The following is a 12,163-nucleotide window of genomic DNA, read 5'->3' on the forward strand; positions in this document are numbered from 1 at the left end:
ATGGTTTTGTATGCATTTTTTTCCAATTCATTTTTTTTGACAGACATTGAATTTGGGTTTTGTGCAAGACACTCCGGTACTTGGGAAGAGATTTTGTTGTGTGATGATGGTCAACTTTTATATTTAGGAGCCAGAAAGATCACAAAAAATTGAATTTCACAAATAGTTCATACTCGATTCTTCCTCTTACTTAAGCAGCCATATGTTGCTACAGGGGATGAAGGGATAGTGGCAGCCTCACAAAAGTGAACTCCATTGTGGAATTCTTTTAATTCTGAATATCATCTACCACTTTTTTTGGATAGACCCCATATCCAAGTGTATGGAACACTTGTATAGAAACTTTACAAAGTGTTCTTCCACATATATTATTTCATTTTCAAAAACCTCCTAGGAAATAGAGAAGAAAAGTAGAGTAAGGATGTATTTATGCCCCATTTTATAAATGAATAAATCTGTTAGATGGAATTCAAAGTCTACATAATGAGTAAAAGCGTAACTGGGGCTTCACGTATAGTCAGTGTTTGTCAATTTTTTTTTGTCCGACACCTACAGGAATAAATCACATCTTACATGGTGATCTAGTATAAATGTGTGTGTTTGCTTTTAACTGTGTTGACTTTTATACATTGAGTCTCTGGCTATGCATTTCTTATTCCATTCTACTGAAAAATAAAAAAAAAAAAAAATTAAAAAAAAACAACTCGGGAGTTTTAACCTACTTAGTTGATCAAGGTTTCATTGGTTAAGGAAAAGAACATAGCATTTGGAAGCGGTCATACCTGAATCCCTTATGTGTAATGGGACTTGATCTCTCTGAACATGTATCTTAATTTGTAAAATTGAGATAACTAATACATATCCTACAGGATTCTTGTAATGTTCAAACAATTCAATAGAAAGCACATTGCTTTTCAACTATTCAACTCTATGTAAATTATAATTAACACTAACAAAATGTGAGTGATGTGAATGGTCTTGTGAATGATAGTTGTAATGTGAATGATTTTGTGAACAGCACTAGATGTTTAAAATTAAAATTGTTCACAGTTAGAACACAGATTAGCTTCTAATCTGACAGTTATGTGATTTTATGTATTTGTGGTTTTAAAAAATACCTTTCATTGGTAGGGTATAAAATGTTTTGTAGGCCAACGCCCCAGCAGAGAAGCTGAGGTCAACATCAGATTTGAAATATTTAAAGAGGATACAGAACTACGTCAGCAACGCAGACAATTAAATATGTTGTTGTGGGTGATAGTGCTGTCGGTAAAACATGTCTCCTGATATCCTACACAACAAACGAATTTCCATGGGAATAGGTACCGACTGTTTTTGACAACTGTGCAGTCACAGTTATGATTGGTGGAGAACCATATACTCTTGGACTTTTTGATGCTGCAGAGTAAGAGGATTATGACAGATTACGACTGCTGAGTTATCCACAAACAGATGTATTTCTAGTCTGTTTATCAGTAGTCGCTCCATCTTCATTTGAAAATCTGAAGGAACAGTGGGTGCCTGAGAAAACTCACCACTGTCTGAAGACTCTGTTCTTATTTGCTGGGACCCAAATTGATCTGAGAGATGACTCCTCTACTATTGAGAAACTTGCCAGGAACAAACAGAAGCCTATCACTCCAGGGACTGCTGAAAAGCTGGCCCATGACCTGAAGGCTGTCAAGTATGTGGAGTGTTCTGCACTTACACAGAAAGGCCTAAGGAATGTATTTGATGAAGCAATATTGGCTGCTGGAGCCTCCAGAACTGAAGAAGAGCCGCAGGTGTGTGCTGCTGTGACTATCTCTCCCGAGCCGTTTCTGCACAGCTGGTGTCAGCATCATACTAAAAGCAATGTTTAAATCAAACTAAAGTTTAAAAATTAAAATCCGTTTTTGCAATTAAAAAAACTATTTTGTACTTAGGACATCTGTTTAAAAAAAATTTTAATCTATTTATTTTGAGACCAGGTTATGAGACTAGGTAATTTTTGTAGTTTTGGTAGAGACAGGGTCTTCCTGCATTGCCCATGCTGGTCTCGAACACTGGGGCTCAACCAATCCACCGGCCTTGGCCTCCCAAACTGCTGGGATTACAGGTGTGAGCCACTGTGCCCGGCCTATGTGGGCATCTTAATTCATGCTGCCTTCCCAGCAGTTGAAGTAGTATTAAAAAATAAAAATAAATAAATAAATAAAAATAAGAATTGAGGGAGTCTTCTTTTTAAATTAATTTATTTTTAACCACTAACTTGAACCGGAAGAATAGGGGTCTTTCATCAATGTCTTGAACACTTACTATGGCCAGGTATATACTAAGTGCTTCACATAACACATTGCATTTTAACTTCTCAATAACGTTAAGCAATAGGTTCAATAGAAATCTCTATTACATGAATGAAGAAATAAAGGATTAAATGAAATTAAGCAAGCCACTTGAGGTCATAGTATAAATGGTAGAATTTAAACCTAGGCTGTCATCACTATCTTTTTTTTAATATAGAGATGGTGTTTCATCATGTTGATGAAACCAGTCTGGTCTTAAACTCCTGCGCTCACTTGATCTGCCTGCCTCAGCCTCCAAAGTGCTGGAATTACAGATGTGAGCCACCAGGTCTGGCCTTTTTTCTTTTCTTTTTTGGAAGTCCCAGCCAGAGCAATTAGCCTTCTTCTTCTGTGGGGCAAAAAAGAAAAGCTAACCCAGTTCTGAACCGTTAGATAAATTCAAAAAGATCAAAACTCCTGATTTTGAATCACAGCATTAATAACACCTCCCTTTCATACAATTAGGCAGCATAAATATCTAATTAGCAAGCAATAGATTGTAGCTGCTAAAAGAATGTATTTAAATTCCTACCAAGCTTTTAATTAGCTGTGTGATATTTGATTAATTACTTAACCTCTCCTGAGGTCTCAGTTACCTCATCTGTAAAATGGATGTAATAGCAGCTTGGTTGCTGTGAAGAGTAATGAGATATACAAAAAGCACAGAGTAATCATAAGAGTAAAAAACACAAGAGTAAATGAGATTTATAAAAGCACACTTTGCATACAAATATACTTAGTGAATGACAGCCATTACTATATGTTAATCAGTCATCAGTAAGAGGCCTGTATTTGTAAGGCTGGCTCTGCAGTATCCCAGCAGATTAAGAATGAAAGACAGTCATGTTTAGCAATTACACAGGCCAGTGAAGAATGCTCACTTTCACTCTAAAGAATACTGAGGAAAAATATACAGAAATGATTGCCAGACTGTGCTAACAAGGGTATTTCCCCCATAGTTTTCTTTCATCTTGGGATAGAAGATGTCACAGTTTGACTCCAAAGTCTGAATTTTAGAGTGGGAGAAAAGAGCCAGACATTAGCTTGTGCAATGACACTTTTTTTTTTTTAAAGTAATGAATCTATAAATTCAAAGTAGAACTTTCAGAATTGAGTTAATCCTCTCCAACTCTACTACTGTTTTGTCATGTAAGTTTTTGCGGTATTCTAAATCCTTTGTCTTCATTTCAATATCTTCACCGAATCTTCACCGTATCTTCACCGGAAATAGGTTCCACCTCAATAAATCAATTTACCTTGCACTTTTTTAAAAATCTTATGGAGATGGCTTCTTTCCTTAACCTCAGTAACTAACCTCTACTGGCTTCAAACTTTTCTGCAGCTTCCTCCCCTCTCTCAGCTTTCATAGATTTCGAAAGAGTTAGGGTCTTGAAGTGGATTAGGCTTTGGTTCAAGGGAATGTTGTGGCTGGTTTGATTTATCCAGACCACTAAAACTTTCTTCATATCAACGATAAGGCTGTTTCACTTTCTTATCATTTGTGGGTTCACTGGCATAGAACTTTTAATTTCTTTCAATAATGTTTCTTTTGCATTCACAACTTGGCTAACTGTAGATGCAAGAGGCCTAGCTTTCCGCCTGTCTTGGCTTTCAACATGCCTTAAGTTTAATTATTTCTGGCTTTTGATTTAAAGTGAAACACATTTGACTCTTCCTTCACTTGAACACTCAGAGACCACTGTAGGGTTATTAATTGGCCTAACTTCAATATGGCTGGATTTCAGGAAACAGGAGGCCTGATTATGGGGAGTGGGTATGAGGGTAGTGGGGAGATAACCTGTTGGTGGAGGAGTCAGAACACATGATGCTTATTGATTAAGTTTGCTGTTTTATATACATATGTGGTTTGTGGCATCCCCAAACAATTGCAATAGTCACATCAAAGATCACTGATCACAGATCATCTTAACAGATATATTAATAAAGAAAAGGTTTGAAATATTGTGAGAATTACCAAAATATGACAAAGACATGAAGTGAGCTTTTAAAAAAATTGTGCCAATGGGCTTGCTCCATGACGGTTACCATAAAGCTTCAATTTGTAAAATGCACAATATCTGTGAAATGCAATAAAATGAAGTGCTATAAAACGAGGTGTGCCTGTAATTTGTCAAGTGTTCTATTTGTCTATGGTTCATAATGTGGGAATCTAGATCTTTCTGACTTTGAGGTTATACTCTTGAAATGTCCCTCCCCGCTTTTTATTGGCCTCTAAGATGTCCTTGGTTTTGTAAAGACTAGAGAGAAGACCCAATTTAAATGGATATTAGTTGGCCTCTTTCAGCCAAACACTCCTTTTGTCAGTAGACCTTAGAATCTGGAGAAGAAAGAAAAAAAAACTAAAAAAAAAAAAAAAACATAAAACCAGCGAACTAACCGACAAATAGAAAACCACAAAGATGACCAATAGGTAAATATCCAGGAGCTATTCAGGATAATGGGCAGTTTTCTTCAGGACTTCTCTACTTCCACCTGAGTCTCTCTGCACTCGAAATCAATCACATCAATCTGACCTGTAAAAAGTTGCTCATTTTTTGCTTTAGTGTCCACAGCTGTGGATGTTGCCCAAGTATTCAGGAAGAGCCATGCAGAGAAGAGGTCTTTTCATTGGATCTTTATTTTGAATCTAAGATATGATGAGGAAGTTCTTGAAATATGAGTTTGGATATAACTTTTCCAAATTACATGTCATTTATTTCAATAACTTCCTAGAAAATTAATAACTGTGATACCACTTAAAAAAATTTAAAGCCTGTGATAAAGAATTTTATTTTATTACTAGTGGTAATATGCTCAGAGCTCTAATGAGGAGATTATCAAATAAATACACACTATCAAATATCACTTTAATCAGCAACCACGATTTTAGTATTATCCATCTCAAAGTGTTTAAAAAATGTGTTGACCAGGCGCGGTGGCTCACTCCTGTAATCCAGCACTTTGGGAGGCTAAGTCCGGAGGATCACCTGAGGTCAGGAGTTTGAGACAAGCCTGGCCAACATGGTGAAACCCCCTCTCTACTAAAAACACAAAATTACCCAGGCGTGGTGGTGGGTGCCTGTAATCCCAGCTACTCAAGAGGCTGAGGCAGGAGAATCGCCTGAACCTGAGAGGCAGAGGTTGCAGCGAGCTGAGATCATAACACTGCACTCCAGCCTGGGCAAAAAGAGTGAAACTCTGTCTCAAAAAAAAAAAAAAAAAAAAAAGTATTACATACCTTTCCATAAGCAATATGTTTTATTTTATTTCTTTTTTTTTAATTAATTTATTTATTTTTGAGATGGAGTCTTACTCTGTTGCCCAGGCTGGAGTAAGTGGTGTGATCTCAGCTCACTGCAACCTCTACCTCCCAAGTTTAAGCGATTCTCCTGTCTCAGCCTTCTGAGTAGCTGGGATTACAGGTGGACGCCACCATGCCCAACTAATTTTTGTATTTATGGGGTTTCACCATGTTGGCCAGGCTGGTCTCAAACTCCTGACCTCAAGTGATGTGCCCGCCTCAGCCCCCCAAATTGCTGGTATTACAGACATGAGCCACCACACCCAGACAGCAATCTAATTTAGAATACTAAATTATTTCATTGAAATTAGCCTAAATAAAATTTATATTACTAAATTGTATTTATTAGCATACACTGAGAAAAAACGAGTTTTAATAATATAGGTTGAGAATGACTATTTAGCAGATTTAAATAAGATTGAATGGCAGAAAGCCAAATATCAAATGATGACTTCCTGAATCCAAAAAGTCAATCTTTAACATGTAGGAAAAAAGGCAGAAAATAAACTTTATTTCCTATAGTCAACAAAAATGCATGGGTAATCAGTTGTTGTTGTTTTCCAATCAGAGACAAAAATATTACATTTATGGACTGAGATCTAGTGAGTTGTAAATGCTATTTGCTTGAATTTAAAAGTATGAGGAAAATACTATTCCAACTTATTTTTCCTTCATAAATACTATTCCAACTTATCTTTCCTTTTGCATAATTTTAAATGTGTAATGTACCAAATAAAGCAATAGCAACATATGTTACAAAAGAAAATAGAAAAACAGTCACCTAGTTTAAAAAGTAACTACTTTAACAAAACATTAATTTCATTACACAAATACATAAAAAACTTTTTTTGTTCCTAGGAGGCTTCAGGTAAGAAAGAGTTAAGAAAGCAGAGGCAGCAGAGGCAGAAGGATGCAGTGCAGTATCTTTCACATACTTCATATCAGCTGGCTGTGGTGACTCACGCCTGTAATCCCAGCACTTCGAGAGGCTGAGGCAGGTGGATCACCTGAGGTCAGGAGTTTGAGACCAGCCTGGTCAACATGGTAAAACCCCATCTCTACTGAAAATGCAAAAATTAGTTGGGTGTGGTGTCATGTGCCTGTAATCCCAGCTACTCAGAAGGCTGAGGCAGGAGAATCATTTGAACCCAGGATGTGGAGGTTGTGGTGAGCCAAGATCCTGCCATTGCACTCCAGCCTGGGTGACAGAGCGAGATGCTGTCTCAAAAAAAAAAAAAAAAAAAAAAAATTCATGTCAGAATTTATAGAAAAACGTAAGTTTTACACTTTAAGCCAGTGTATATCTATCTATAAGTGCAAAAGTCCTGAGGTGGGCAGTGCCTGGCATGTTTGAATGAAATATGTGCAGCATTTAAAGTCATACTGACCTGGGTTTCTTGACCCTGCATTTACCAGCCATTAGGCCCCTGGAACAAAGAACTAAATATTTGTTTCTAGGCTTTTAAGTTTTTTTAAACACATGGCCATTTTGATTAAACTTTTTTTTAAATTTCATGCTTTAATATTATTAAAAATGAATAAACAAAATTAATTCTAAGTAGTTTAAATATTTATTTGGATATTAATGGCAGTAGGGTCCAGTCTGGAGCCACTACTGCCAAGACAGTGGCTGCAGTGAGGGAGGTGTGGCTGGGGCTGAGTGCTCCACGGATCTGGCAGTAGCTGAAACAGGCAAAAGCCCCGCCTTCTTTCTGAGTTGGCAGGGCTGGAGGCTTGAGCTCCTGAGTGCAGCTGCGGCTGCCCAGCCACGGTTCTGGAGCTGGGCATCCCTGTGCTCTTGGGGGCCAGGAGTAGGCAGGAGTCCCGCCAACTGCTGACCCTGGCATCTCTGCACTCTCAGGGGCCCAGGAAGTCCCCATGCTTCTGCAGACTCGAAGTGCATGCTCCTCTGCCTAGCCTCTCCCCACTCCTGGTGCCTGCTCTGATTTTGGAGCAAAGTTGAAGCCCAGCCCCAGCGCTGTTACAACCCCGCTGGATGTGTGCATGCCCAGGGCAGTGCTGACGGGGCAGTGCTGACAAGCCTAGCCCCCTGCCACCTTGACCCCCTCCAGACTTTGGGCACTGATGAGCACGGGAGGGAGGCAGAGTAGGTGCTGAGGGCAGCTTGGTGCTAGCCTGTAGGTACCCCTCAGCATGAGCAGCCTGGGCATGGTGGGCATCGTGGAGAGCAGGTTAATGGTGGCAGGAGGTAGACAAGCTCCTGGGTGGGAAGGGGCAGGTCCCTGGCCTGGGGGCCGGGCTGTCAGTTCTGTAGACCCGAGTGAGAGCTTATGGTGCTTTATCTGAACCCATCCACGGTCATCCATGGACCAATCAGCACATACCTCCTCCCCTCTGAAGCCCATTAAAACCCTGGACTCAGCCAGATTTGGGCAGACGTTGGGAGCAACGTGCCGGCTGAGAGGAGGTACCCACTGCCAGTCTCTTCTGAACTATCTGTCACTCAATAAATCACCTCTTTGCCTTGCTAACTCTCCACTTGTCTACATGCCTCCTTTTTCCTGAACATGGGACAGGAAGACCTACCAAATGGCAGGGCTGAAACACGCCCCTTGCTCACCATGTTGCGGGTGATGAGCAGGAGGGAAGAGAGATGGAGAGAAGAGCTGCGGCCCTTTGGAGAGCCCAGACCTAGGAGCTCCCTGAGCCAGGGCTGTGCCTCCTTCTTTGCGCCTCTATGGTTCCTGGTGTCTCTAAGCTTCTGGGTGCCACTGTGTTCCCCAGTACCAGTTGCGGAAGCTGCTTGCGATACTCCTGGTTCGGCCACAGCCACACAGGGAGTTAGAGCCTGTGCTGGCACCTGGAGTTGCCCGCCCGCTGTAGCTAGGGTGCCTGACTGTACACAGTGGCCAGACCCCACACTCCCTCACTCACACACCCTTCACCACTCCATGCCTGGTTCACCCTTGGCAGGCATGAGATCCAAGCTGGTAGCATGAGCTGAGTGCAGCCTGCTAGGCCAAGTAGGTGCAATAAGCACAGTGGGCCTGAGCAAAACCTGGGTAAAGGCACCACCAGCCACAGAGGTTTCTGGCCGGAAAAGTGACACTCAAGGATCCTGTGACATTAATATTAACAATAATTAAGAATATTAATCTTTAATATGCTTTTGTTTCAAATTATACATTGTGCTGCAGGTCCTGGTCATTTCTCCTTAGGGAGGGCTCCGTTTTGCCTCTGGTTCATTTTAAACCCATTTGAGAATCACTTAAGCCTTGCTGGGTCTCGGAAGTTTCCTCATTTGTGGTATAAGCAACATTACTGATACAATGGATCTCCTCCCTGGGAAACTGAAAGAAGCATATACTTTCTGACAAGTTTGTTTAAAATTCATCCCCTTCTTTTGTAATCACACCTCCTGTGGAAGGTATTCTAGGATGATGCTTTCCCTTTAGTCTTCAGCTTTTTCATACAATTCTTTTGTAGTGTAAATTATTAAGAAAAGATAAATATATTTCTCAGTAATGGGGCAGTAAATACCATTTCAGTAGTATTTTGGAGGATAATTGAAATTTTATTCCATAGATTCTTTTTTTTTTTTTTTTTTTTTTTTTTTTTTTTTTTTTTGAGACGGTCTTGCTCTATTGCACAGGCTGGAGTGCAGTGGCATGATCTTGGCTCACTGTAACCTCTGCCTCCCGGGTTCAAGTGATTCTTTTGCCTCAGCCTCCCAAATAGCTGGGACCACAGGTGCATGACACCACACCTGGCTAACGTTTGTATTTTTAGTAGAGGTGGGGTTTCGCAGTTTTGGCCAGGCTAGTCTCCAGCTCCTAACTCAGGTGATCCATCCACCTTGGCCTCCCAAAGTGCTGGGATTACAGGTGTGAGCCACCATGCTCAGCCTCTAGATTCTTTAAAACATAGTATATTTTCATTGACCTGGAATACTGAACCTAATTTAGTGCCCCGTATTTTAAAGGTGATAAGACTATATCAATTGAATCAAAGAAAAGAGGATCCTACAGGTACCAAAGTTAATAATTTTGAAGAATTCACCCACAGTACTGGAATGTTTCAGAAAACTATGATCTATAAATTCAATGACCAGTAAGAAAACACCTTATAAGAAAACTACCTGTTTATACTTTAAGAAAAGTAAACTTATGAATGAGATTATAAAATTGTCAAACTAGGGTTGGACTAGGTATACATAGATCTGTCTTTTCTGCCTCATGAGTGAGACTAGAATTTAAACCTGGATATCTTATCTAAGAATTTTGCTATATAGAATGTCCAAACTATACAATTTTTAATCCAGGATTTGAAAGAGATTGAAATTAAACTCTGCACCAGAACTCAGTGCTGCTTCCCTCCAATTTATTTGCAGTTTTTTGTTATTTGTACCTCAGGGTAAACCTGCTGGGAGAAAGAGGTTCTGAACCTTTCATATGCTATCCACCTTTGTTTTGTTATCCTTGCTTTCCTCTTCAAGGCTACCATGAATATACATTATAGCTTGATTAGGCCTGGGCGGTGGCTCATGCCTGTAATCCCAGCACTTTGGGAGGCCGAGGCGGGTGGATCACTAGGTCAGGGGATCGAGACCATTCTGGTCAACATGGTGAAACCCCGTTTCTACTAAAAAAGAAATACAAAAAATTAGCTGGGCATGGTGGTGCGTGCCTGTAATCCCAGCTACTCAGGAGGCTGAGGCAGGAGAATCACCTGAACCCAGGAGGCGGAGGTTGTGGTGAGCCAAGACCGTGCCATTGCACTCCAGCCTGGGTAACAGGAGCAAAACTCCATCTCAAAAAAAAAAAAAAAAGCTTGATTTATTTCATGTGAAAATATTTCCTTGTGCAGAGATAAAGGAGTAAACAAAAGGATATGCAGGTTTATTTGCCCTTGACTTGTAACCCTGAAGAATTAGGGTGAATTTGCTTAATCCATTTCCTTTTTCCTACTGCCGAGTTTTCTTCATCACGAGTTGAAACCACTCAGCACGACTCCTTTTTTGCCACCTTTATTGTTTGCAGCCTTCCAAGTCACATTTAGCCTCTTGATTTCCCTGGAGATTTATAACACACCCAGAACGCTTTGTCCTATAATCACTCCTGGGTGAATTATAGGTTTATTTACTGTGCGTTAACCATCTACCTACAGTGATAAACTGAGTTCACTGCTCTTTCATAAATGAAGAACTGAGAACTGCCAAGTCTATTGTTATTGTGCAATGGTAAAAACAGTGATGTGTTGGAGACCAATGTGCAGAGAAGGGACATCTAGTCCAAAGGCCAAAATTTCTTGATTGGCCTGCCTTTCACTCAGTTGTCTTTATCACTCATTCCTGTGGCTGTGTTCATGACCTTGATACCCTGGTTCTGCACAGCATTCCAATCTCAGCTTGGAACATTCCCGTCTCCTACCCCACCCTCCCCACCAGCCTTCCAGCCCACTCACCTAAGTACATCCAATAGAGCAGGCGTCCCCAAACTACGGTCCACGGGCCGCATGCGGCCCCCTGAGGCCATTTATCCGGCCCCCCACCGCACTTCAGGAAGGGGCACCTCTTTCACTGGTGGTCAGTGAGAGGAGCACAGTATGTGGCGGCCCTCCAACGGTCTGAGGGACAGTGCTGTGTAAAAAGTTTGGGGACACCTGCACTAGAGCAACTTCTTGGCTGATGTCTTCCAATCAACTGACTTCCACTTTCCACTATGGATTACCTGACTCAGTTCCTCCCTCCTCTCCTTATTCAGCTTAGAACCCATGGCCCTTCATTAGAATCATTCTCCTGAAGCTTGATCCCACTATTGTACTCTCCTAGCAATGCTCTAACCCCTAATTAAACCCCACTCTCTTCTCCTTTGTGTTTTCACCAAGAAGCTAAGAATTTCTGAAACAAAACAAAAAACAGCCTCAACCAAGCTGACTGAATTCACAAACACACATCTCAAGTGATCGTTAAATACTCCCTGGGAGGAAACGTCCCATGATGTTTGCCTTCCCACTGCCTGAAAGAGGTTGTATCACACATTGTCCTCTGTCCTCCAACTGCCCATACTCCCTTTCCTTCCCTGATGGTCAGCTGACCACTTCGTCTCCACTGGGACAAAAAGAAGCAGTCACAAGGAATGCCCTCACCGTCCAGCCACCGAATCAATCAAACGCTCTATGGAGGTATGTCCAGATGGCTCTTGTCCTGCTCCTTGCAGCACTGCTACTATACACAGTAGTTTTTATTTGATGCAGACCCACCATTTTCAGTTCTGTCTCCAGCTATAAACATTGATGAGAGGTCACTTACAGAACCTTACAGAACTAACCAAAATGAAGAAAAATTACTGGTTAAAACACGGAAACTGGTAGTCACAACGTGAGCAAGCTGGCATGGTGGCCTGCATTGAGGCAGGGTATGGGTTGCAAGAAGCCTAGACTGGAGTCTCCAGGCTAGGGGCTGGCCTCTAAGTCTTCCAAAATTTCTTCTTCTTCTTTTTTTTTTTTGAGGTGGAGTCTCGCTCTGTCACCAGACTGGAGTGCAGTGGCACAATCTTGGCTCACTGCAACCTCTGCC

The 12,163-nt window shown here is 41.0% G+C and overlaps 1 pseudogene; it reads left to right on the top strand.

The window, feature by feature from the left end:
• Positions 1-2,070, top strand: LOC101045543 (cell division control protein 42 homolog pseudogene; annotated as a pseudogene).
• Positions 2,071-12,163: the final 10,093 nt, after the last annotated feature.

Source organism: Saimiri boliviensis, chromosome 3, assembly GCF_048565385.1.
Source record: "Saimiri boliviensis isolate mSaiBol1 chromosome 3, mSaiBol1.pri, whole genome shotgun sequence".
NCBI classification, from domain to species: domain Eukaryota; kingdom Metazoa; phylum Chordata; class Mammalia; order Primates; family Cebidae; genus Saimiri; species Saimiri boliviensis.